Below are 25720 nucleotides of genomic sequence, written 5' to 3'. Positions count from 1 at the left end.
AATCTATCCTGAATTATTCAAGTGTCTAAAATAATTTTACTCATGACTCAAATAAATAATAAGAGATCATAATCAACAATTCCATCAAGAATGAGGTGGATCTAGTAGGACATGTTTCCAGAGGCACTTCATTTGGCAGATTGAAGGGAGAGGGTGGTTACATGCTTAGAAGGCTGTTATTCATAATGGTAGGATGGATTTCAGCGGATGCATACGGATATTTAAAGGTGCTCTCATACTGAGTTATTTGAGAGAGGTAATTGTGGAAAACTTTGAAGAGCTGTGGGGAAACTTTATTTTTTAATTTAATTACCCCCCACCAAAACTAATACGTATACATGGCAAAAAATTCTAATTGTATAAAAGGATATACAATTAATTAAAAGGTAAGTCTCAGATGTAACTAGGCTAATGATTTTCTATGTAAATCCTCAAAAATTTTTTCTGCATATATACCCTACGTATGTCTTGTGATGATTTTTGATGCTGGTATGAATACTGAGCCCTATACTTTTAAGAATTGAGCGCTAGACCTACACCTTTTTCATCCACTGCTGTATAACTAATGCCAGATGGTACCCTGGCGATATCTGAGGTGATGCTGTGTGACAGTACCTATTGTGACGATCAGAATTTATGCTTCAAAGATTTTATGACTTGCAGAAGATGCCAAATTTCCATCTAACCGAAAATATTATGTTCATTCTAAATGCAATGTTAAAATATTCAAGTTCACTTTGATTTATTTCTACTTAGGAATAAAATCTGGAATTTAGGGAATTTATGTTTTCTGTAGCAAAATGATGCATGAATCCAGGTAAAATTATGTAATTTCTGTGAGTAGAAGAACGAGGGTGTACAATCTGAATCTAAGTTATTCCACTCACTTTACCATAAGCCAACTTGGGTTAGAGCATTTTTCCCTTCAAGCCAGGGTCTTTTGTGCACATCTACCTGTGCCCTTAGTAATTGCTTAGGGGCCTGAGATTCGAGTTTCCCAAAGCTGAAAAACCACACTTTGTGTGAGGAGGAATCGTGAGAGGTCATTTGTACCACCGGCATCCAGATGGCTTTGAAATTTTGAAGAAGCTCGGTGTGGAGACTGTTTGGAATCAAGGGCAGATTTGAAACCATATGGGACTGTTTTAGTCCAGGAAAGTTAAAATTTATAAAGATGAATGACTAAAAATAAACCCATTCTTGGGCAGTGGCTAGGGGAGGAGCAATCCCTCAGAATTTGGAATACTGAGTCCTTGGCTTCTTGTTATAAAAATGTGAACCCCTCCTCGCTCCTCCCCTTCCTTGGCCGCCTGCGACCCTCCATCACTTTATTTCCTGCTTGCTTTTTTCTGAATGGGGACTTTATAATTTTGTTGTTTACTGTCTGTGGTGCAAGAACTGTTACTGTCAGGTCTGTTGAAAGACTGCCATGAAAGGGTCAGGGTAGTCATTTGTTTTTTATGGAAACGCCTCTCTACGCTGGCAAAGCCCTAAATCATAGCCTTGTTCTATTAGACAAAGTATTAGACAAAATGGGTATTTAAAACAGGGGAAATAAAACGTCACTCAAAAATCTCTAACAGAATTGTTTACTTTACTCTCACCTTTAATCACAAGTAGAGTTATTCTTTATTCACAAATACAGTGAATTTAAGCTTTTAGCTGAGCATTTAGTGAAACGTCTACCCAGCAAGCTTTGCTTATGTTGCAGACAGCTACCCTGAGGAGTGATTTGAATTTAAATGTGATTCCCTTATTAGTTTCTGCTAACTGCAAATATCCCAGGCACTTAATTAAGTGGCTGAGTAATGTATGAATGCTCACTTCTGCTTGTCATGCAGAACAAAGTGATGTATTTATATTCCATGCACAATATGAAATTTAATGACACGGGCAACGGTAATTTAGAAAACCTTTGTTTTTATTGTCCTTGTTTTTGCTTAAGCAATTTCTCCGCTTTGTCATAGTTTGGCCAGGATAGTGATATAAGACTTGGTCCAAATGTTAGCTGCTGGCAGGTGACATTTCCTAATAAACCAGAGATTCTTCTGTGCCATCTAATGACTTAAAACATTGGTGGGTTTTCATTAACTATGTTATTTTGGCTTTTGTTCTTTACTCTAATTTTCAGTAGCAGAGAACAATTACTTGATGTGGCTGTTTAGCCATTGAAACAAAAGGGAAAAGATAGATTCTGTTAAGATTTGAATGAATACATTGAGTTGTGAAGTAAATGAACAAAAAAGCAACCAGTACAGCTCTTTTGAACACTAGATTGTGGGGAGCAAAAATGCCGAGCCCAACTCTCCTGATAAGTGTTTCAGGGAAACTTTTTCATGTCTGTAGCTTTTCTAAAATTAATATTTATTTTTTATTTCAGGAACCCAGAAAGCCCAGAAGTTTTTTTTTGGTTGGCATTCAAGGTCAGTCTCTAAGTCGGCAGGCCCGTTTTCCTCTATCCTAATTTCTCTGTATCTCCCTGAAGCTCACATAGTTCTTCAAATATCTCTGCATTAAATGTTTGTGTTTTGTCATTTTAAACTGGGCTGTGCATATGTTTGGTCATTTGGGCAGCTGCTTGACTTGTCAGATGGTGCTACTGTGGTGCAGAGCAGAAGGAATTCATGTGCTCTGTGTTTTAGTTCCTTTGCTCCGTGTGTGGGGTTGGGAGGCTCCTTTAATTAGTCTCAGCTCGCTCTCTCTCTGTTCTGGAAATCCTAACCTCATTTAGTCGATTCTCTTTATTTAGACAGTTTCATTTGTTTCCTAATGGACTTAGGTGGGTGGTGAATTGGGTCAAAGTTGCAGAATATTACTTCCCGGTATAAAACGTATTTTATATCCTGAATTCTATGCCACAAGAAAGCCGCAGCATTCATCTGAACTACAATTCCTGGCTGGATGGAGAACCGTATGTAAATTATGTACCTCTGCTTTCACATACCTGCATCATCTCTTTCTTGTCAGCTTCAGCCACACTCTTCTCATGCCCACCCTAACCAAAGCAGAATGACGTCAGGCTGCTGGGAGAACGTTGCCACACAGTTCCTGTCGGAGAAGCCCTACTGCACAGTAAATTCTTGACAGTGCTATTCCTTGGTGCCTCAATAATCATAAACTGCTGTTCTGTGTAAAATGATTCTTTCATTCTGCAAAATTCATAGTCCTACTTGAAAATATTTCAGTCTTATTTTTCTGTTCCTCTCTTATCAACCCCCCAATTTTAGGTGTGCTGACAAGTCACTGAGCGAGGGAATAGAGAAACACTGAAGAGCAGCAAAAATGCCAGAAGCTGTTCTGATCTCCTAATTTCATTGCGCCTGCGTTTGATAGGCTTTCTCACACTGGCTCTGAAATCAAATCTTCTGTCTCAGCCCCTTCAGCCACAGTGACCTCACCATATGCCCCTGACTGGAGAGAAGCCCAGGTTGGCTGCTTGTGATCTGAGTCCACATATGTTGAGGGGAGGGACCCCGGAAGGCGGCTGACAGTATTCTTTTAGCCAGCAATCCCTTCAGGGAAGAGAAAGGTGCTCTCTTATGCCTGCCTTTATGCTACAGACTGTATTCCAACTCCAGCTAAGTGACCCTTGCCAACGATGCAACTTACCTTTACCCTCCAGCTATAGAGCTCAGCTGGTGGATCTTATCCATCTTGGCAGAGAAATTTCCTCTGTTTTTTTTCTTTTCTATTCTTTGTATAAAGAGCAGCATCTCTCAATATTCAACTAATCAGCAGTGACAAGCCCCACTTGACTGCTCACTTCTCCAGTGAGGCTTCCAGCTTTTAGGCATCAAGATTAGTGAGGCTGTCTTCTGGGTGGGCCAGTTTGTTTCCCAGTGACACTAGAGCATTGCCTGGGGTGTGCGCTGGGTGAGGCTTGTCAGTCGAGATATAATTTTGCTCTTTTGATGGATTTTTCAACTATTTACTACAAGCTGAAGAGAATAGAGGTATATATTCCCCTCTGACTCTCTTCCTAACAACATTGTATTTTTTTAATCTGAACGTCGAGCATACCATATGAGCAGAATATCAGGGTTGGAAATATACTTAAATGTTCAATCCATCTGGTGCTTAAATCCTAGCCGTAGTACCTTTTTAAATGTCATCTAGCCTGGGTTTGAATGCTTTCAGACCAGGAGACTTATATTCTTCAAAAGCAGACAATTCTGTCTTTGGATAATGCTATTAAATAGGGTGCCCCTACTCCAACACACACACAAACACAAAGGCACATATGCACATATGCAGACTGAGCCCTTGCTACTAAATCACCTCTCTCCTTTCCTTGAGTTGTACCGCTGGAGTTTGGAGCATAGATATAAGATAGAACACTTAGTGGGGCCAGCCCGATGGCATAGCGGTTAAGTGCGAGTGCTCCTCTTTGGTGGCACCAGGTTCGCAGGTTCAGATCCCGGACGCGCACTGATGCACCGCTTGTCAAGCCATGCTGTGGCGGCGTCCCATATAAAGTAGAGGAAGATGGGCATCAGATGTTAGCCCAGGGCCAATCTCCCTCAGCAAAAAGAGGAGGATTGGCATCGGGTCTTAGCTCAGGGCTAATCTTCCTCACAAAAAACAAAAACAAAAACACTTACTGATTTTTGCTAAAGTCCAGCTCCAGCTTCCTATACCAGTTTATCAAGATATTTTTTGACCTTAATCTGATATCCAAGGTACTTATTCTCTGCTCCTGATTTGACACCTGCAAGTATAATTGGCACATATATACCAAGAGGCAGTATAGAGTAGTACTTAAGTGGTATTGTGAGTGAGATGAGCCTGAGTTGCAAGCCTAGCACTGCTACATAACCACTTGTCGAGACTTGGAGCTAGTTACTAGACCTAAGTTTCTTTTTTTATTGTAAAATTTCTATTTATTTCCTCCAAACTTAGTACAACCTTTTATTTTATTTTTTTTGAGCCAAGTAAACTTTATTTATTTATTTATTTTTAATTATTTAGTTGAGGTCATATTGGCTTGTAACACTGTACATTTTAGGTTTACATCCTTATATTTCAGTTTCTGTGTAGGTTGCATCATTTTCACCACCAATAATCTAATTTTTATCCAGCACCATACATATGTGCCCCTTTACCCATTTTGCTCTCCCCTCACCCCCTTCCCTTCTGCTGACCATCAATTTGTTCTCCTTATCTGTGTGTTTCTTTATCTTCCACATGTGAGTGAAATCATACAGTATTTGTCTTTGCTGTCTGACTTATTTCACTTAGCAAAATACCTCAAGGTCTATCCACATTGTTGCAAATGGCATGATTTTGTCTTTTTTTTATGGCTGAGTAGTATATATATACCATTGTATGTATATACCACATCTTCTTTATCCATTCATCCATTGACGGGCCCTTGGGTTGCTTCCCCATCTTGGCTATTGTGAATAATGCTGTGATGAACTTAGGGGCACATATAGCTTTGTGAGGTATTGATTTCATGTTCTTTGGACAAATACTCAGTAGTGAAATAGCTGGATCATATGGTATTTCTATTTTTAATTTTTTGAGAAATCTCCATACTGTTTTCCATAGTGGCTGCACCAGTTTGCACTCCCACCAGCAGTATGAGAGTACCCTTTTCTCCACATCCTCTGCAACACTTGTTATTTCTTGTCTTGTTAATTATAGCCATTCTGAGAGGTATAAGGTGATGTCTCATTGAAGTTTTGATTTGCATTTCCCTAATAATTTGTGATGTTGAACATCTTTTCATGTACCTGTTGGCCATCCATATATCTTCTTTGGAAAAATATCTTTTCATATCCTCCGCCCATTTTTTGATTGGGTTGTTCAAATTTTTGTTGTTGAGTTGTATGAGTTCTTTATATACTTTTGGAAATTAACCCCTTGTCAGATATATGATTTGCAAATATTTTCTCCCAGTTGGTGGATTGTCTTTTTGTTTTGTTGATGGTTTCCTTTGCTGTGCAGAACCTTTTTAGTCTGCTGTAGTCCCATTTGTTTATTTTTTCTTTTGTTTCCCTTGCCTGAGTAGACATGGTATTTGAAAAGACAGTGCTGAGACCAAGGTCAAAGAGCTTACTGCCTATTTTTTCTTCTAGAAGTTTTATGGCTTCAGGTCTTACGTTCAAGTCTTTAATCCATTTTGAGTTAACTTTTATATATGGTGTAACAAAATGGTCAACGTTCATTCTTTTGCATGTTGCTGTCCAGTTTTCCCCATACCATTTATTGAAGAGAATTTCCTTTCTCCATTGTATGTTCTTTGGCTCCTTGTTGAAGGTTAGCCATCCATAGATGTGTGGTTATATTTCTGGGCTCTCAATCCTGTTCCATTGATCTGTGTGTCTGTTTTTGTGCCAGTACCATGCTGTTTTAATTACTATAGCTTTGTAGTATATTTTGAATTCAGGGAGTGTAATACCTCCAACTTTGTTCTTTTTCCTCAGGACTGCTCTGGCTATTTGGGGTCTTTTGTTGTTCCATGTAAATTTTGGGATTCCTTGTTCTAGTTCTGTGAAGAATATCATTAGAATTCTGACTGGGATTGTATTGAATCTGTAGATTGCTTTAGGTAATATTGACATTTTAACTATGTTTATTCGTCCAATCCATATGCATGAAATATCTTTCCATTTCCTTATGTCTTCTTCGATTTCCTTCAATAATGTCTTATAGTTTTCAGTACATAGGTCTTTCATCTCCTTGGTTAAATTTGTTCCTAGGTATTTTATTCTTTTTGTTGCAATTGTAAATGGGATTCTATTCTTGATTTCTCTTTCTTCTACTGCATTATAAGGTATAGAAATGCAACCTACTTTTATATGTTGATTTTGTACCCTGCAACTTTACTGTATTTGTTAATTATTTCTGGTAATTTTTTTGTGGATTCTTTAGGGTTTTCTATATATAGAATCATGTCATCTTCAAATAGTCACAGTTTTACTTCTTCATTTCCAATTTGGATCTCTTTTATTTTTTTTCTTGCCTAATTGCTCTGGCTAAAACTGACAGTACCATCTTGAGTAAGAGTGGCAAGAGTGGGCATCCTGTCTTATTCTTGTTCTCAGAGGAATGGCTTTAAGTTTTTCACCATTGAGTATGATGTTGGCTGTGGGTTTGTCATATATGGCCTTTATTGTGTTGAGGTACTTTCCTTCTATACCCATTTTATTGAGAGTTTTTATCATAAATGGATGTTGGATCTTGTCAAATTCTTTCTCTGCATCTGTTGACATGATCATGTGGTTTTTAATCTTCATTTTGTTAATATGGTGCATCACATTGATTGATTTGTGGATGTTGAACCATCCCTGTATCCCTGGTATAAATCCTGATCGTGGTGTATGATCCTTTTAATGTATTGCCATATTCTATTTGCTAATATTTTGTTTAGGATTTTTGCATCTATGTTCATCAGCGATATTGGCCTGTAATTTTCTTTCTTTGTGTTGTCCTTGTCTAGTTTGGATAACAGGGTATTGTTGGCCTTGTAAAATGAGTTAGGAAGCATCCTTTCCTCTTCATTTTTTCGGGAAAGTTTGGGAAGAATAGGTATTAAATCTTCTTTGAATGTTTGGTAGAATTCAACAGAGAAGCCGTCTGGTCCTAGACTTTTGTTTTTTGGGGTGTTTTTGATTGCTATTTCCACATCTTTACTTGTGATTGATCTATTCAGATTCTCTATTTCTTCTTGATTCAGTTTTGGGAGGTTGTATAATGCTAAGAATTTATCCATTTCTTCTAGGTTATCCAATTTGTTGGCATATAGCTTTTTATAGTATTCTCGTATAATCCTTTGTATTTTGGTGGTGTCTGTTGTAATTTCTCCTGTTTCATTTCTGATTTTATTTATTTGAGCCTTCTCTCTTTTTTTCTTAGTGAGTCTGGCTAATGGTTTCAGTTTTATTTATCTTATCAAAGAACCAGCTCTTAGTTTCACTGATTCCTTCTATTGTTTATTTTAGTCTCCATTTTCTTTATTTCTGCTCTGATTTTTATTATTTCCTTCCTTCTACTGACTTTGGGCTTTGTTCTTCTTTTTCTAATTCTTTTAGGTATAGTGTCAGGATGTTTGAGATTTTTCTTGTTTGTTGAAGTAGAACTGTATTGCTATAAACTTCTCTCTTAGTACTGCTTTTGCTGCATCCCATAAGTTTTGGTATGTTCTGATTTCATTTTCATTTGTCTCCAGGTATTTTTTGATTTCTCCTTTGAGTTTTTCATTTATCCAGTAGTTGGCCAGTATGATTTTGTTTAGTTTCTACATATTTGTGACTTTCCCAGCTTTTTTATTATAGATGATTTCTAGTTTCATAGCATCATGGTTGTAAAAGATGCTTGATATGATTTTAATCTTAAATTTATTGAGGCTTGCTTTGTTTCCCAGCATATGGTCTATCTTTGAGAATGATCCATGTGCACTTGAGAAGAATGTGTATTCTGCTGTGTTTGGATGGAATGCTCTATAGATATTTATTGAGTCCATCTGGTCTAAAGTTTCATTTAAGGCCACTATTTCCTTGTTGGATTTCTGCCTGGATGATCTATCCATTGATGTAAGTGGGGTGTTAAGATCCCCTACTATTATTGTGTTGCTGTCAATTTCTCTCTTTAGGTCTGTTAATAGTTGCTTTTTGTACTTTGGCGCTCCTGTGTTAGGTGCATGTATATTAATAAGTGTTATGTCTTCTTGGTGGAATGTCTCTTTTATCATTATATAATGCCCATCCTTTCCTCTTGTTATCTTGTCTTGAAGTCTGTTTTGTGTGATATAAGTATAGCTACACCCACTGTTTTTTGGTTGCCATTTGCTTGGTGTATCATCTTCCATCCCTTTACTCTGAGCCTGTGTTTGTCTTTAGAGCTGAGGTATGTTTCCTGAAGGCAGCATATTGTTGGGTCTTGTTTTTATTCCATCTAGCCACTCTGTGTCTAGATTGGTGAAGTCAATCCATTTACATTTAGAGTAATTATTGATATATGAGGGCTTAATACTGCCATTTTATCTTTTGTTTTCTGGTTGTTCTGTATTTCCATTGTTTCTTTTTCCTTGTATTTCTGTCTGCCATTTCAATTTGGTGGTTTTCTGTGATGTTTTTCTGAGTTTTTTTTTTTATTTATGATTTGTGACTGCTCTGATTTTTTTTTTTTTGTGGTTACCATGAGGTTTGTATAAAAGATCTCATAAATGAGTTAGTCCTTTTTCTGATAGCCTCTTCTTTCCCTTAGTCTATGCAGTTTCCATCCATTTCCTCTTTCTCTTCTATGTTTTCTGTTGTCACAAATTATTCTTTTTTGTGTTGTGAGTTAGTGACCAAATTGAAGTGGTTATAGTTATTTTTGATGCCTTCTTTCCTTTTATCCTTTAGTTATAATTTTTTACTAACTTATTCTGATATGGAGCTGCAATTTTCTGATTCTGTCCATCTATTTGTCTCTTTGCTCAAAGCTTTATAAACCTTTGCCTTTTTGTTTCAGATGGGAGGGCTCCTCTCAACACTTCTTTTAAGGCAGGTCTAGTCATGATGTACTCCCTCAGCTTTTGTTTGTCTGGGAAAGCTTTTATTTCTCCATCCTCTCTGATGGATAATTTTGCTGGCTAGAGTATTCTTGGTTGATAGTTTTTGTCTTTCAGTATTTTGAATATATCATTCCACTCTCTCCTAGCCTGTAGAGTTTCTGCCAAGAAATCCGCTGAAAGATTGATGGGGGATTCATTGTAGGTTTTCTTCTCTCTGGCTACAATTAATATTCTTTCTTAGTCATTGACTTTTGATAGCTTTAATATTATATGCCTTGGGGAAGGTCTTGCATTGAGGTAGTTAGGAGTTCTATTAGCTTCATGTACTTTCATGTCCAGTTCCTTCCCCAGGTTTTGGAAATGCTTAGCTATTATTTCTTTGAATAAGCTCTCTCTCCTTTCTCCCTCTCTTCCCCTTCTGATATACCTATTATCCTAATGTTACTTTTCCTAATTGAGTCAGATATTTCTCATAGAATTTCTTCCTTTTTTAAAAATCTTAGTTCTGTCTCCTCTTCCAGCTGAATCATTTCTAGATTTTTATCTTCGAGCTCACTAATTCTCTCTTCCATATGATCTGCTCTATTTTTCATGCTTTCTACTTTATTTTTCATCTCATTAATAGTTTTTTCATCTCCAGTATTTCTTTTTTTTTTTTTTTAGAGTTTTAATCTCTTTGGTGAACTACTCCTTCTGTTCATTAATTTTATTCCTGATCTCATTGAACTGTCTTTTTGAGTTTTCTATTAACTCATTGAGTTTCTTCATAACAGCTATTTTGAATTTCCTGTCAGATTTTAATCTTTTGTGACTTCAAGTTTGGTTTCTGGAGAGTTATCAATCTCTTTCTGTTCTACCTTGTTACTGTAGTTCTTCATGGTACTTGATGAATTGACCCTCTGCCAGCACATTTGTGGTAGTAACAACCTTTCTTATTTGGGTATGGCTTTGGTTACTTTGGTTCTGAGCTACTTCTGGTTCTATTTGAGAACCCGCACTTTCTATCCTCCACTGCCTCTGCTAGAGGCATTGTCAGTGCCCTCCTTGTGCCACTTGTGCCTCTGAAGTTACTGGTGCCTTGCTGTTTAGGACGTTGCTACAGTCTCAGGATTCACCACCGGGGTCACCAGGCTGTGAGCACTTCTGTTGCTTCTGTGGTCGCCTGGGTCTTGTGTTCCTCCACTGGCTCTCCACGGGCTCTCCTCAGGCTTGGGTACTGCTGCTGCCCCATGCATCACCTGTGCTGTTGCCCCTAGGTTATCTGGGGGTTCTGGCAGCACTGCTGCCTGGGGTGCTGGGTTCACAGGTGTCATTGTTGCTGCTGGGGGCCTAGGCTCTTGTATGCAGCCCCTGCTGCTGTTATACAGTGTCAGGGGTGCCACCACTAGGGGCTGGGTCATGAGTTCTGCTGTGGTTCCTGAAGCTTCAGGTTGCAGGTGCCACCTGCCACTGCCTGGGGAGCAGCAGGGGCTAAGCTGCAAGTGTTGGTGTTGGTCCTGTAGCCTCTGGTTTGGAGCATGCCAGTGTGGTTTTTGAGACTTCAGGTCAGAGTACCCTGCTCCTGTCAGGGAAATCTGTGTTTTGCTTGCTGGTCCCACTGCTGGAAAGACTGGTGCCGCTGCCAGGGGAGGAAGAAGGGGCTGGGTCACTGGCACCACTCTGTGTCCTGGAGCCTCATGATGTGTGCGCCATCCACCAGCACTGTGGGGGCAGGGGCTAAGCTCTGAGTGGGTGTCATTGCTGCTCATACAGCCTCTGGTCACTGGCATGTGCAGGTGTGCTCAAAAACCTCAGGTCAGGGCACCCTGCTCCTACTGGGGAAACTCATGTTTTAGATGTTGTCCCTACTGCTGGAAAGACTGGCACCACTCCTGGTGGGAGAGGGGGCCAGGTCTCTGTCTTTGCTCTGTGTCCCGAATCCTCAGGACATGTGCACCATCTGCTACTGCTGGGAGAGGAGAACAAGGCCAAGCTGTGAGTGCCTTGTTTGCCGTTGCAGCCTGTGGTTGGTGGCAAGCACCAGTGTGAGGGTCTGTGCTTTGGATCTCCATAACCGGGGAAGAGGGAGGGGCTAATCTCCTAGTTCCACTGCCTTGTGGAGGTCCAATCCACCCACCTTCAGATGTATAGATGCATGGATGGCTCAGGCATTCTGGTGTGCTGTGCAGGGAGTCCTTTGTTAGTCAGTGGGTGTCTGACTGGTTGTAACTTAGAGGGGAGAGACAAAGGGAACAACGCACTCCTCCGTGATGCTGACATCACCAGTATAGCTTTTTAATTTTTTAACAAAAAGATACACAGGGGCCGGCCCTGTGGCTTGGTGGTTAAGTGCTCGCGCTGCGATGCTGGTGGCCCGGGTTCGGATCCCGGGTGCGCATCGAGGCACCACTTCTCTCTCCATCCTGAGGCTGAGTCCCACATACAGCAACTAGAAGGATGTGCAGCTATGACATGCAACTATCCACTGGGGCTTTGGGAAAAATAAAATAAATAAAATCTTTAAAAAAAAAAAAAAAAGATACACAGGATAAGTTTTAAATTATTTTCCAAATATAATTATTACACAGTCAGAATCAAGTAGTCATTTTTTTGTATTGAAATATAGTTGACATACAATATTATGTTAGTTCAGGTGTACAACATAGTGATTTGACATTTATATACGTTGCTAAATGATCATGATCATAAGTCTAGTTACCGTATGTCACTATAAAAAGTTATTAGAATATTACTGACTATGTTCCCTATGCTGTATATTACATCTCTGTGACTTATTTATTTTATAAATTGAATTTTGTATCTCTTAATCCCCTCACCTATTTCACCCAACTCTCTACCCCACTCCCCTCTGGCAGCCACCAGTTCATTCTCTATATCTATGAGTCTTTTTCTGTTTTGTTTTGTTTGTTCATTTGTTTTGCTTTTTAGGTTCCACGTATAAGTGAAATCATACAGCATTTGTCTTTCTCTGTCTGACATTTCACTTAGCATAATACTCTCTAGGACCATCCATGTTGTCACAAATGGCAAGATTTCATTCTTTTTTATGACTGAGTAATAGTCCATTGTATTTACATACATATCTTTTTTATCCATTCATCTACTCATGGACACTTAGGTTGCTTTCAAATCTTGGCTATTGTAAATAATGCTGCAATGAGCATAGGGTGCATACATAGTGCTTTGTTTTCTTTGGGTAAAAACCCAGAAGTGGAATTGCTGGATTCTATGGTAGTTTTGTTTTTAATTTTTTAAGGAATCTCCATATCATTTTCCATAGTGGATGCACTAATTTACGTTCCCACCAACAGTGTATGAGTCTTCCCTTTTTTTCACCTTCTTGCCAACTCTTGTTATTTGCTATCTTTTTGATGATATAACAAGTGTGAGGGGATATTTCATTGTGATTTTTGTTTGCTTTTCCCTGATGATTAGTGATGTTGAGCATCTTTTCATGTGTCTGTTGGCCTTATGTATATCTTCTTTGGAAAAATGTCTATTCAGATTCTCTGACTGTTTTTTAATGGGATTGTTTGTTTGTTATGATATTGAGTTGTATGACTTCTTTATATATTTTCGATATTAACCCCTTATTGGATATATCATTTGCAAATATCTTGTCCCATTCAGCAGGTTGATTTTTTGTTTTGTTGATAGTTTCCTTTGCTGTGCAGAAGCTTTTTAGTCTGATATAGTCCCATTTGTTTGTTTTTTCTTTTGTTGCCCTTACCTGAGGAGACAGATCCAGAAAAATATTGCTAAGACCAATGTTAGAGAGTTTACTGACTATATTTTCTTCTGGAGTTTTATGATTTGGGGTTTTATATTTAAGTCTTTATTCCATTTTGAGTTTATTTTTTATATAATGTAAGAAAGTGGCCCAGTTTCATCCTTTTGCATATAGCTGTCCAGTTTTCTCAATATCATTTATTGAAGAGACTGTCTTTTCCCCAAGTATATGCTTGCTTCCTTTGTTGTAGATTAATTGACCATTTTAGTGTGGGTTTATTTCTGGGCTCTCTATTCTGTTGCACTGATCTATGTGTCTGTTTTTGTGCCAATTCCATACTGTTTTGATTACTATAACTTCAAAATATAGTTTGAAATCAGGGAACGTGATACCCCCAGCTTTGTTCTTCTTTTTCAATATTGCTTTGTTTATTTGGGGTTTTTTGTGGTTCCATACAAGTTTTAGGATTATTTGTCCTAGTTCTGTGAAAAATGTCATTGGTATTTTGATAAGGATTGCATTGAATCTGTAGATTGTTTTGGATAGTATGGACATTTTAACAATATCAATTCTTCCACTTTATAAGAATAGTATGTCTTTCCATTTGTTTGTGATCTCTTCAGTTTCTTTCAGCAATGTCTTATAGTTTTCAGAGTACAGGTCTTTCATCTTTTTGGTTAAATTTTTTCCTGGGTATTTTACTCTTTTTAATGCAGTTGTAAACGGGATTGTTTTCTTATTTTTTCTTTCTGATAGATTGTTATTAGTGTGTAGAAATGCAGCAGATTTCTGTATATTAATTTTGTATTTTTCAACTTTACTGTATTCATTTATTAGTTCTAATAGTTATTTGGTGGAGTCTTTAGGGTTTTCTATATATAGTATCCTATCATCTACAAACTTGACAGTTGTACTTCTTTTCTAATTTGGATGCCTTTTATTTCTTTTTCTTGTCTGATTACTGTGGCTAGGACTTCCAATGCTATGTTGAAAAAAAGCAGTGAGAGTGGGCATCCTTGTCTTGTTGTTAATCTATTTAGAGGAAATGCTTTCAGTTTTTCGCCATTGAGTAGTGTGATGTTAGCTGTGGGTTTGTCATATATAGCCTTTGTCAGGTTGAGGTATGTTCCCTCTATACCACTTTGTTGACAGTTTTTATCATAAATGGATGTTGAATTTTGTCAAAAGCTTTTTCTGTATTTATTGAGATAATCATATGATTTTCTTCTTCATTTTGTTAACGTGGTGTATCATGTTGATTGATTTGCAGATGTTGAACCATCCTTGCACCCCTAGGATAAAGCCCACTTGATCATGGTGTATGGTCTTTTTAATGTATTGTTGAATTCATTTTATTCATATGAAACAAGCACCACTTGATAGGCCATAGACCTACCCATCACCTCCCCAAATTTCCTGCCATTCCCTTTATTATTATTGTCACTTTTAATTTTTTTAGATCCTAAGTTTTTTATCTATAAGAAATGGAGATGATGATAGTACTATTTCACAGAGTGTTTTTCAGGAGTACAGTGGATAATATAGAAAAGATACTTTGCAAAGTGTGTTGCCCATAACTGGGATTTAATAATTGCCATTATTATTGCTATTATTACTTCCTATTCTATATTCAAATTGAGAGCCAAAGTTTGTATTAGGAGTGAAGCAAGGCCAGGCTATTTTAATACGTGTCTAGATATTTCTCAGGTTGGCGTGGATCAATTTAGTAAAATATCCAAGCATAATCTTTTTAATACTTAGGAGCATATCTAGTTACACTAGCATTTAGATAATTTTTCTCCATCTTTCTCAGATGGTTATCCTGAGAGAGTTTTTCAATCTGCAATAAAGATGTACAAGTAAAGAAAGACTATTAGTTTTTGTTCTCTGTGAACCTAGATTACTAGGACTCAACTCTTTTGTTCATCTAAAGATTCCTTTTATTGCATTCCCTGTAGTATTTTCCAGAAAATATTTCAAGTCGAATCTACTTATTTTCCATTTTTGAAAATGGTAACTATATTTCTCATCTCCATTTTTCTGTCATCTCCAATATTCTTCGATGGTCACCTACCATGCCAATAACCTGTCTTGCAAGTGCTCTCCTTACTCTGGTAGGCAATTTTCAAGCTTCTCTTCAATGAATGCTGTTTGAACTCATTTCATAAACCTTATTTTATTTGCTTTTCATAACAACCTCATGAAATAGAGTGACATTATTGACATTTATATAGGAAAAGACTGATGTTCAGAGAGATTAAAGGAACTTTCCCAAGACACTTATGAGAGTAAGTAGGTAGTAGAGTCTAGATTCAAACTAAGGTCTCACAGATTTCATTTGACTATTACAGATTTGAGAAAAGTGTGTGCATTTACAAATGAATCAAATACCATGTACATGTGGAAATTTGATATTTCATAAATTAATATCTGTAGTCAATTTCATTTTTATTAAATACTACAGGGGGAAGCATACTGAGCATGTAAAACATTTTCAGGTAGAAATTACTTAGAATCTAATATATATTTACCATAAATTTAGGAAAGTTCTCTTTTCCTGTCCTTTTTGAGGATAACTCTGGCTTGCAAACTTAAAATAGTGGTGGTGGTGGTAGAGATCTTGGTGGTGGAAAATGTTTCAGAAGAAAATGGTGTATAGCAGAGTCTACTAGTTTAAGTTCAGTTTCAGTTTACTGAAACCAACCAGACTAAACATGGTAAAAGTAAGATTGGTTAGTGTTGTGGTGATTCATAAAGTGAATGATGTCTGTTTACCCTAAAGTCCATCTCTTTGAATAACTTTAGAGAACAGGCCAGAATCAGAATTATGAATGCTGTAAGACTAAGTACAGAAGGAATTTTATCTAAGAAGGCTACACCTTCACTAATCTAAACCTTATGTCTATTGGAGAAAGAAAAATGTTAAAAGGCTGTCTTACCTGATAATTCAAGTGTACTTTACACCCCTGACAAGTCTCTGCAGAAGTCTCACTAATCATACGTTGACTAAAGAAAAAGCAATGCTGGCAACCCTGCTTTTTTCCCATTCTCATGATGTAACACTCGCCATTTCTAGGAGCATCTCTGGGTGTAATTCAACTGTCTGGTTTTATTTAACATTTATAGACATATATATTTTAATACACCAGATTGAAGTTGCGAATGCATATCCAGCGTTAGCAAATTAACATGGTCCTAATGCATATTTACACTTGATGATGCAGGAATAACCTCACATCATTATAGAGAGACAAGAGGATGCTCCCCAAGATGTGGAAGGGGCTGAAGATTTTAAAATAAGTTCAATTATCCTCCTTGCAAAGTAAAAGTACCTCTGGATTTGTAAATACAGTCAAGTTCCAAATAAAGGGTTCAGTGTTGTTAAAAGATAAACTGAGGTACATTAAAATCTTGAAGAGTTTATTTGAGCAATTATCAGTTCAATTCAGGCAGTGCCAAACGGAAAGTGGTTAGACATGCTCCTGGACAGGAGCTGGGGAGAAGTTTTTACAGAGCAGAGAGGGAAGCAAAGCAAGGAAATGATTTGATTGGCTGTAGCTTAAACAGTTGCCTTATTTGGGAAACCTAGTTGGCTGTTGGTGATTGGTTGTTCTTAAGTTTCATTTTCTCACATACAAGTGCATTGACTCTGGCTTAGGTTTTGGTTTGCTTACTAGGCTACCAAAGCATTAAAGCCACCTCAGTCTAATGGCCTCCTTGTTTAGTTATTTTAATAGTGTGAGTCTCTGGGGAATAGAAAAGGAAAGCTCATTGCTTCTTCTTTCACTAAGAACAATGGGATGAGGCCTGTCAACCTATACCTTCTACTGAACATGGTTCCTTCATAAGCATTTTGAAGTTGCTTGAACTCTAGTTTAACATAAATATGCTATGGGAGTGTCCTAGCCCCAGCCTCTGTCAAAGCTCTACCCTTCACGCCCCTATACCACCACCAAAGGTATGAGCTGAGGGCCATTGTCATCTTCCAAATGGAATTTGGAGTTCTGATCCAGTGATTTTATAGCCTACTCTAATGGTTGCCAGTCCTGACCAACCATCAGAAACACCTATGAGCATTCCTTTTCAAAAATTCTTCAGATTCCTAATTCTGTGTGTTTTATTCTGGCACCCTGTCTTTGTAAGAAGCATTTCAGGCAATTTTCACGAGTGGCCACATTTTCAACCACTAGTGTGGTCAGAGTTGGAGGATACCATCCCCCCTACAGCCTTCTTTCTCTCTTCCTCTCCACAAATGTTTTTCAACACTTACTGTACACCAGGTACCATTATGTAAAGACCAATAAGACCCTCAAAGAGGTTATAGTCTCTCTTACCATGTGCATTGTCACCTTCAGGAAAAGTTTCCATTCTGCCTTCTTGAATAAAACTTCCTTAATCCGTACGAAGAGTGACCAATTAGACATGTTACTTTTTATGTCAGTCAAGTACCACCACATTCCAATTTCTCTGTTACCGAAAGCAAAACAAAAGCTCTATTGAAACTTTTTTAAGAGCTATTTCCTGGTCCTTTTATCAACTGTCTGGTTCTCTTCATGACCTTGCTATACATTACAAGTGATTACATGGCTCATAAGTAGATCCAATATGTATATTTATAATCCTATTTTTAAAGCATGGTAAAGTGCAATTAAACAACGAGAGCAGTGTTACCTTCACCTCAATCACTTCATATCTGCTTTCTACTTATATACAATGGTTATATTCTCCCAAAGAATTTCTAAATTGTCCACTGTGTAATTAAAATCTCTTTGTAAGCCAACACCCATTTCTCATACACTGCACAATAACTGCTATCATTACTTGAAGGTCCACTACCTGCCAGGTACTCAGTTAGGCATCCTGCTGTTGAGTAGAGGAGTGAGTTGATGAAATGATGCATGTACAACATGGATCAGAGTGCCTCAAACATAAACATGAAATACAGGTTATGGATTAATAACACAAATTAATAATATTAATAATAAATTAAGAATACTATTTTTATAGTAACAATAAGTTTATGTTAGATTTATTACCCGTATTATAGCTGGACAAGTTGATTATTGGAGAGTGTTATTTGTTTATTAACTCCTGGCTGATAATTGCTACTCTGGAATTTGAACCCAGGTCTCAGAAATTCCAAAGTCTGAGTTGCAAAATGATATAATATATCATCTTGTCATAGGACTAACAATTATGATAATTGTCTGCTTTTAGAGTCCTTGGATTCTTGTCAGCTTTTAATACCCAGATTTACTTCCAAAAATCTTCACGTTTTATTTTAAAAAAAAAGGAAACAAGAAAAAGACACTTAGGATCCAGCCGTGCATATACCTACCCTAACAAATGAAGTAGTGATTTTATTAAGAAATAAGCTGAGTCATATAAAGATGGGACACTCATTTTTTTCTCATTTTTAATACTGTTTATTTCATCACTCATTCATTCTTCTTTTTATTTAAAAATATTTCTCAGGTTCTTACTCTGTAGAATAAACAATATTATATGATTAGATCGATAAGGTTACTTTCTCATAGGAAATCGGTGAACCCAAACTACTTTTCCTTAACTCTCACTGTACTTTTACTATTAGATTATACTGAAAACAGTTAGCACTTACTTGACTTCCAGGTGTTGTATGGATAAAGCATATACATCTTCATATCTGTGACCTCTTCTCAACTACCTTGTTAACTTTTCACATAGTGAGTAGATGCCTAAATACGTTTTAATTTAATTGGAAATGGTAAAGAATGGCCAAAGAATATTCCTCTCCAAAAACCTCTAGAAAAGGGCAGCAGAGCGATCTTGTTTAATTTAAGAGAAAACCTGCCTGCAAATAGGAGGGGAAATGAAAAGTTTTACTGACATCCTTTCCAGCCCTGATATTGTACTGCTGAACCTATTCATGATACCCATCCCTGAAGCTCAACAGACAATGACACATAGAGGTCTGCCTGAAAATAGAGATATTAAACTTATATGACCTGATTATCCGCTTTCCTTCGTGGTCAGATGCAGACACAGCCACACACTGACACACAGACACACACACTTTCTCTCTCTCCATACAGACACACCCTCCCACCATACTGTAATTTGCAACACAACTCTGCAAAGATTGGTGGAACCCACTTTCTGTATAGATTTTACTGGAACATTTTGTGCATAGTTAAATATTTCTTAACCAGTCAAGAACAACACAATATATTCTCTATGTTACAAGTCATCCAGGAAGACTTGTGCCCTGGAAAGCATTCATTTTTACTGTGATTCAGTTTGCTAGTCTACTCTGTCTTATCGAGGTATGGCTGGCTACAACAGAGCTGCTTGATACTTCATGTGACTGACTATTTTTTCATTCCTGATGTAGAACACCAGGTATAATATTGAACAATTTTGTTCTTGCTGATTTATTGCCATCCGTGTTTGAGAGGTGGTATATTTGGCATGCCTTTAGAAATAAAATGTGGATCTCTAGTATTTATTTTATTCCATTAGAACTGAAAGATTTCTGAATATGGACATATAAAAAGATGTTTTACAATTTCCCTTTTCTCTCTCTCTCTCTCCTTCTCTCCCTCCTTTCCTCCCTCTCCCTCTTTCTTTCTTTATCTATCTATCTATCCCTCCTTCCCTCTCAATTCAGAGTTCCCTGAAAGGTCAGATACTTAACTAATGAAATTAATTATTTCGAGGGGGTTTTTATCAGTAAAAATTTGCTTCAGTTTTAGAACATCGAAATCTCAAGGTTATAAGTAAAAGAGCATTTCCATAATTATTAACTGCCCACCCCCAATTAAATAAAAACAAACACACAGCTTTTAATTTAAAAACAACTTCATGCTCAAAGACTGCTCCGTTTTCATTCAAGTTTTAAAAATCACCTGTGAAAGCTGTGGTTCTAAATTTTGTTTTCTAAGAATATATATATTCTCATTTTTCCTTGTCTAAAGACAACTGAGAGGTTGAAATGTAAGTTTTTCACTCTATGTTTCTAACATCATAGAGAAATTGATATAAACTTTAAGATTCCCTTTTAAACGAACAGGGTAGTTTAAAATGTTTATTTAGTTTTCCTATTTAATTCATTGCTCAAAGGTAATCATGTGGGGGGTTGTCTAACTAGACTTCTTGCCTTTTGTTCTCCTGGAACTGAGAGTAGGAATGAAAAGCTTTCTCCTGGTAATTTCCCGGTGGATATTTGCATTCTCATATAGGAATGTTCTACATTCATTTTCCTTTGGCTTAGGAATAGTTCCGTATAACTTTTTCCAAGCCCTCCAGACAAAGCAGCAGTATTCTCATACTGTTTTCAATGATTGTTTTCCATAATTAAATTCATGTTTTTCTTCTCCTGTGGAGAGATTTTATAAAATAAGAGGCAGCTTCCATTAATATTTATTATTTTTATTTCATGTTAGCAAATATGAATTTATGCATTTGAATATGCTTCATTCTCTTTACTTTACCTCATGTATTATCTGTGCTTGGGCTTTTCCACACACTATTTTACACATTTAATAGGTGACTTTTGGTTTTGTTTTATTTTTACAAAATTAAATCTAAATACCCTAATATCCAGAACTCTACCTATCTAGGTTTATATACACCTACTCTCTAATGGTAAATACCGCTTTGTAGTTAGGTTGCCTCTCTCAGTACCTCTGAAAACTGCAGCTGTGTCTAGACCCAGGGCTGAAGCCCATTCTCACATCTCGCCATGTTGTCTCATCCCAAAAAAAGCACTTTCAAGGCTGCCTCCTCCGAGAAGGCATCCTTTCCCATTTTAGCTCTCTTAGTCTCTTCTCCCACTCTGAGTCCCTTTTGCACGAGAACTCTGAAGGACAGATTTTAATTATTTTGTATTTTTAGTTTAACCTCTTCAAGTAGATAGCATGATTCTGAAGGACCGAGTCTCTCACTATGCTTCTTTGATCAGAGAAGTGTGTGCAATAGAATGTAAACACTTATATTGATTGGCTGTTAAAGCTTTTTAAAATTCAGAATAGTACATCACATTGCCAAAGATACAGAAGTTTTTGTTATTTTGTGTTACAAAGATTATTTAGAATATAATTCCTTCAAGTTCACAGAGTAGGAATAATTGGGCCATAGAGAAATTAATAGTTAAAATTCCTTACTTTCTCTGATTACAGTCATAATTTATAATGCATATTTATTCTTACATTGTATACTGAAATTTTATATTTTATGTCAGTAGTCATATATCTAAATCACTTGTTATTTGAAGAAGTAGTTGTTGCCTGGTGAGTCATTACATATAAATAAAACTACTATTCTTTTCATAAAATAAAATTTATCATATACCATAAGTTTAAATATGCCATATTATAATAAATCTTGCAAATCTTCTTGACTTGGTTTCAGGATTTTGCTGGAGGATGTTGAAATCCTGTTATGACTAATAAAATACATATATTTGTTATTTCTTTCACCCCCCCTGAGCTGCACAAAACTACACAGTTTAAACTTCGTCAGTTGTAGCTGGGACATAGTTTCTGGGTACTTGTAATATCATCTATGCCAGATTGAGTTTCAACTGAAAAGTTTTTAAATTAGATAACCTTTCTTAACTTCACTCAAACTCAAGTTTCTCTGAAAGTTTCTTCTAACATTAGCAATCTCCTTGCAGTCACATAGTATTTTGTATGTTAGTGCAAAATGAAAGCCAATACACATCTAATTTCCCAACTACTTAAAACTTCGTGATTCTACATAGTAATATAAGAATATTTCATTTTAAAAAAGAATTATATTCGAGCTTCACATTTAATGAGAATGTATATGAAACATTTAAAACATTTTCTGAATCAGAGCAAGCTTTCAGTTTATGTTAACTATTATTATTTATCTAGCTCCAAGCTGAATGGGATCAGTATTAATGAGAAAGATGATGACTATAATATTGCAAACTTTGCCTATCTTACTCAGACATCAGAAGGAAGGAAGCTTTGCATGTATATAATTTTTAATCTCTAGAAGTTCACTTTCTCAGATTATTTTATTTGTAAAGGTATTATGGTATCATATAAAGATCTTGAGTTTGAAAAGACTATTGTTATGGTCTTGGCTCCGTACTAACCTTAAGCTCATAGCCAAGTCTCTTTGGGCCTCACCTTTATAACTGTAAAATAAAAAAGGATAAGTAAAGATAATTTTTAAGGTCACTTTTAAATTTCTGTCGGAGAATGTGTGTTTCTATCTCCGGTGGAGATAGAAAATGTGATTCTAAAATGTCTTCCTGCTGTTCACTTCTGGAGATGCATGAAGGAAAACATCATGTTTCTTGAACAGTTGGAAAAAGGGAAGAGATAAACTTTGGTGCAGATATGTCTTGGTGTAGAATTGGAGTGGTCAGAGAGAACTAGGTAAAATATCCAGTCTAGGAATTTGTGTAGTTCATTCTCTATTTACAAATTCTACTCATTGTGTTATTGTTGTGTTGATGCTATCAACATAACTTGTAATTGAGTTCTTACAGGGGATTGAAGGGCAGTATGTAACTTTGAAGTTAGCAGGCTTGATTCATCGATTCAGTTATTCACACTATGGTTATTGAGTGCCTATACGGAAACTGCCATGCAATTTCCCAGCTTGTGCACAGATTAGCTTTCTCATGTCAGGCAAGTTATTTAACTTTTTAAAATGTATTTCTTCATTTTTGAAATAAGGATAATATTATGAAGATTAAATGAGATGGTGTATATAAAAAGCTTTGAGCCTAGAAGATAGTGAGCATTCAATAAATGCTAGAACTGCTAGCTCTTGTTGCTATAACTCAAACATGTGCCTGTAAAATGATATAATAGGCCAGGGCTGAAGAGTAACTTATCTTTGGAAAGACAATTTTTAATAAAATTTCATAAATGGACAAAATATTTGTACATTTTCTAGATCATTGTCACCAGTATGTGATGTAGATAGAGTTAGTAAACAATTTCATGACAAAAGAATTTTAAGTTTGTATGGCTCTCAATATCCTCAAATTGTATGTAAAATATGGTGCTTCAAAAGACGTGTCTTTAGATGGTTCCTGTGACTGTGAGCATATGGTTAACAGAGTAATAAGTGATATACCTTATTCATTTCAACATAGGTTATTGTTATTATTCGTCTTCTAAACAGGTTATTATGACTCTTGCTTTATATTCAAGGACAGGATATCTTTATATAGTAATAGCAATAACAGTACTATAATGCACTAACAAGTAAAATCAGTGCTGTTGGAGTCTGTCTTGTTATGAAGATGTTTAACTTTTGATGAGAAATGCTTAACCAGTTTGCAGAAATTCTTAAGTCAAGATCAGGTACTAATTCTTTATAGCTATGGCTTGCTCTACCATGCTATTACCCAAGACAAATTAATTCACACCTCTGGGCCTTAACTATAGAATGAAATGTTTATGTTACATTATTTCTTAAAGTCTCTTTTATTTTAAAACAATATGCTTTAGTAAATTGAGTCAACTTTTCCAAATACAATTTTATTTAATAATACGAAAAAAAAATCATGCAAGACCAAAAAGCTAAAACAAAAACAAAATACCCTAAAATCTACCAACACTACAGGAAAAATAAATAATTGATTAGCAAGAATATTATAGAAGAAAATCTTGACACAATGACAGCCATATATACTTGTAAATCAATGTTCTCTGTTCTGGAAAAAAGTTCCAACACTATATTGGAATGAATGGAAAATAATTCAGTGGAAAAATAGGAGGTAAAATCTATTCTAATGCACCTTCAGTTAAATCTCAGTTGTAGAGGGCTTTATATTATTTATTTTAAGCAGGGCATTTTCTGTTTTCTATTCTATTTGCCAATAGCAAACACAATAAGACTAAAGCAAGAATAGAATACATTTTAAATACTAAAATTTGAGAGACAGTGAAGATAAATTATAACAAAAAAAGTTGGATTGTTGTCTAATGTGACAGAGTTTACTGAAATTTCTTCTAGGTATTAAGCTTATCCAGTATTGGATTTACAGGGTTATTATCAAAGGAACATCTTTGTTCATTTTCTGTTGACAGAATCTTTTTCTTACGTTTTATTATTGAAATTTTTAATCACACAAATGTAGAGAGAATAATATAATGAAGCTTCATATATACATTCTAATAGAATATTGATTTTTTTAAAACATAAAGGCATTTTGGTATCATGTTAACGCTTCACTCCACAAACTCAATGTGGATCCAGATTTTATAGTGTCCCTAAATAAAATCAACAATGAAGCCAGGCTGGTAAATATTTTTATCATAGGATATTCTCTTGTTACAGGACATAGGTTTCACTGAAATATATTGGGAACTGCTATTTATTGTTAATTGTTAAAATCTATTGTCATCACCCTTCTCCTTATCAGTCAACAAAAATAAGTAACAGACACCACAATCTAAAGGTTCTTAAATAGAACTTAGGGGATTAAAAAGTATACAGAGATATTTAAATGAATTCTGCTTCTTGGAAAATGGAGTAGACATAGTTTTTCCTATTATTCCCTCTAAGTACAACTATAAACCCTGCACATTGTATATCATAAAAAAAATAAGAAGATTGAAAGGTGGCGAGAATAAGGAAGATTGGCCAGGGAACTTGGGATCCAGGGTGAGTTCTCTGAGTTTTCTTTTACCTTATATATCTCAGACTTGAAGCAAGAGAAGCTGGCAAATTGGAAGTGCCAATAAATGCAGACAAAAAAAATGCCTCCACAAAAGCCTCTTCTCTCTAGCCAAAGGACTATGAAAGGGACAGCCTAGAAAGACAGAAATTTTTAGACAACTATTCATCCCTGATGACCAGTAATGAGGCTTCCCACCCCCTATGGTATTAGGAGAGAGCTTGAGGTGGTGAACTTGGAGATCTATACCACCCAGCCGTAATGAGGGTGACCCCAATGGGGTAGAGTCAGAGGAGGCCTAATGGTCAGTCAAACTTATACCATCACCCAGTGCTAACAAGGCCTTTCCCACCATAGTGTCAGTGTAGACCACTTGGGGGGCTGAAAGTCCCACCATCACCCAGCAGTAAAGAGGTACAGCCTTCCTTCAGGTATTAATGACGGGTGTGAGAGAAAATTGGACTTCTACCTCCACCTGTCACTAGTCAGATGCCTCCCTGCCTTCTCTTGTGAGAGCAGTATACAAGAAAGTCTGTTTAAAAAGGTTTAAATAAGATACAGAGTCTCATACCATAATACCAAAATGTCTAGGCTTCAATAAGGAATCAGTTTTCATAACAAGAACCAGGAATATCTCAAACTGAATGATAAAGAAGATAATAGACATCAACACTGAGAAGGCAGAGATGTTAGAATTGTCTGACAAAGATTTTAAAGCAGCCATGATAAAAATGCATCAATGACCAATTGAAAACACACTAGAAACAAATGAAAAAATAGAAAGCCTCAGCAAAGAAATAGAAATCCTCAACATTGAAAGAGAACATATAAAGAAGAA

General features: G+C 36.4%; 1 long non-coding RNA gene across 9 annotated transcripts in view; it reads left to right on the top strand.

The window, feature by feature from the left end:
* The window catches only part of LOC147917448 (uncharacterized), a 168172-nt gene that overhangs the window by 128896 nt on the left and 13556 nt on the right, over positions 1 to 25720 (top strand). For 6 of the 9 annotated variants that reach the window (XR_015549772.1, XR_015549773.1, XR_015549768.1 and 3 more), the window contains 2 exons: positions 2381 to 2423; positions 2968 to 3427. This is a non-coding gene — a long non-coding RNA (uncharacterized LOC147917448). The remainder of the gene's footprint in view (positions 1 to 2380; positions 2424 to 2967; positions 3428 to 25720) is intronic. The other 3 variants (XR_015549769.1, XR_015549763.1, XR_015549770.1) reach the window with 1 other exon arrangement.

The sequence above is a fragment of the Ceratotherium simum genome, chromosome 3, assembly GCF_057802395.1.
Source record: "Ceratotherium simum simum isolate JZ-2026a chromosome 3, ASM5780239v1, whole genome shotgun sequence".
Taxonomy (NCBI): Eukaryota; Metazoa; Chordata; class Mammalia; order Perissodactyla; family Rhinocerotidae; genus Ceratotherium; species Ceratotherium simum.
This window is presented reverse-complemented; position numbering and strand designations above follow the sequence as displayed.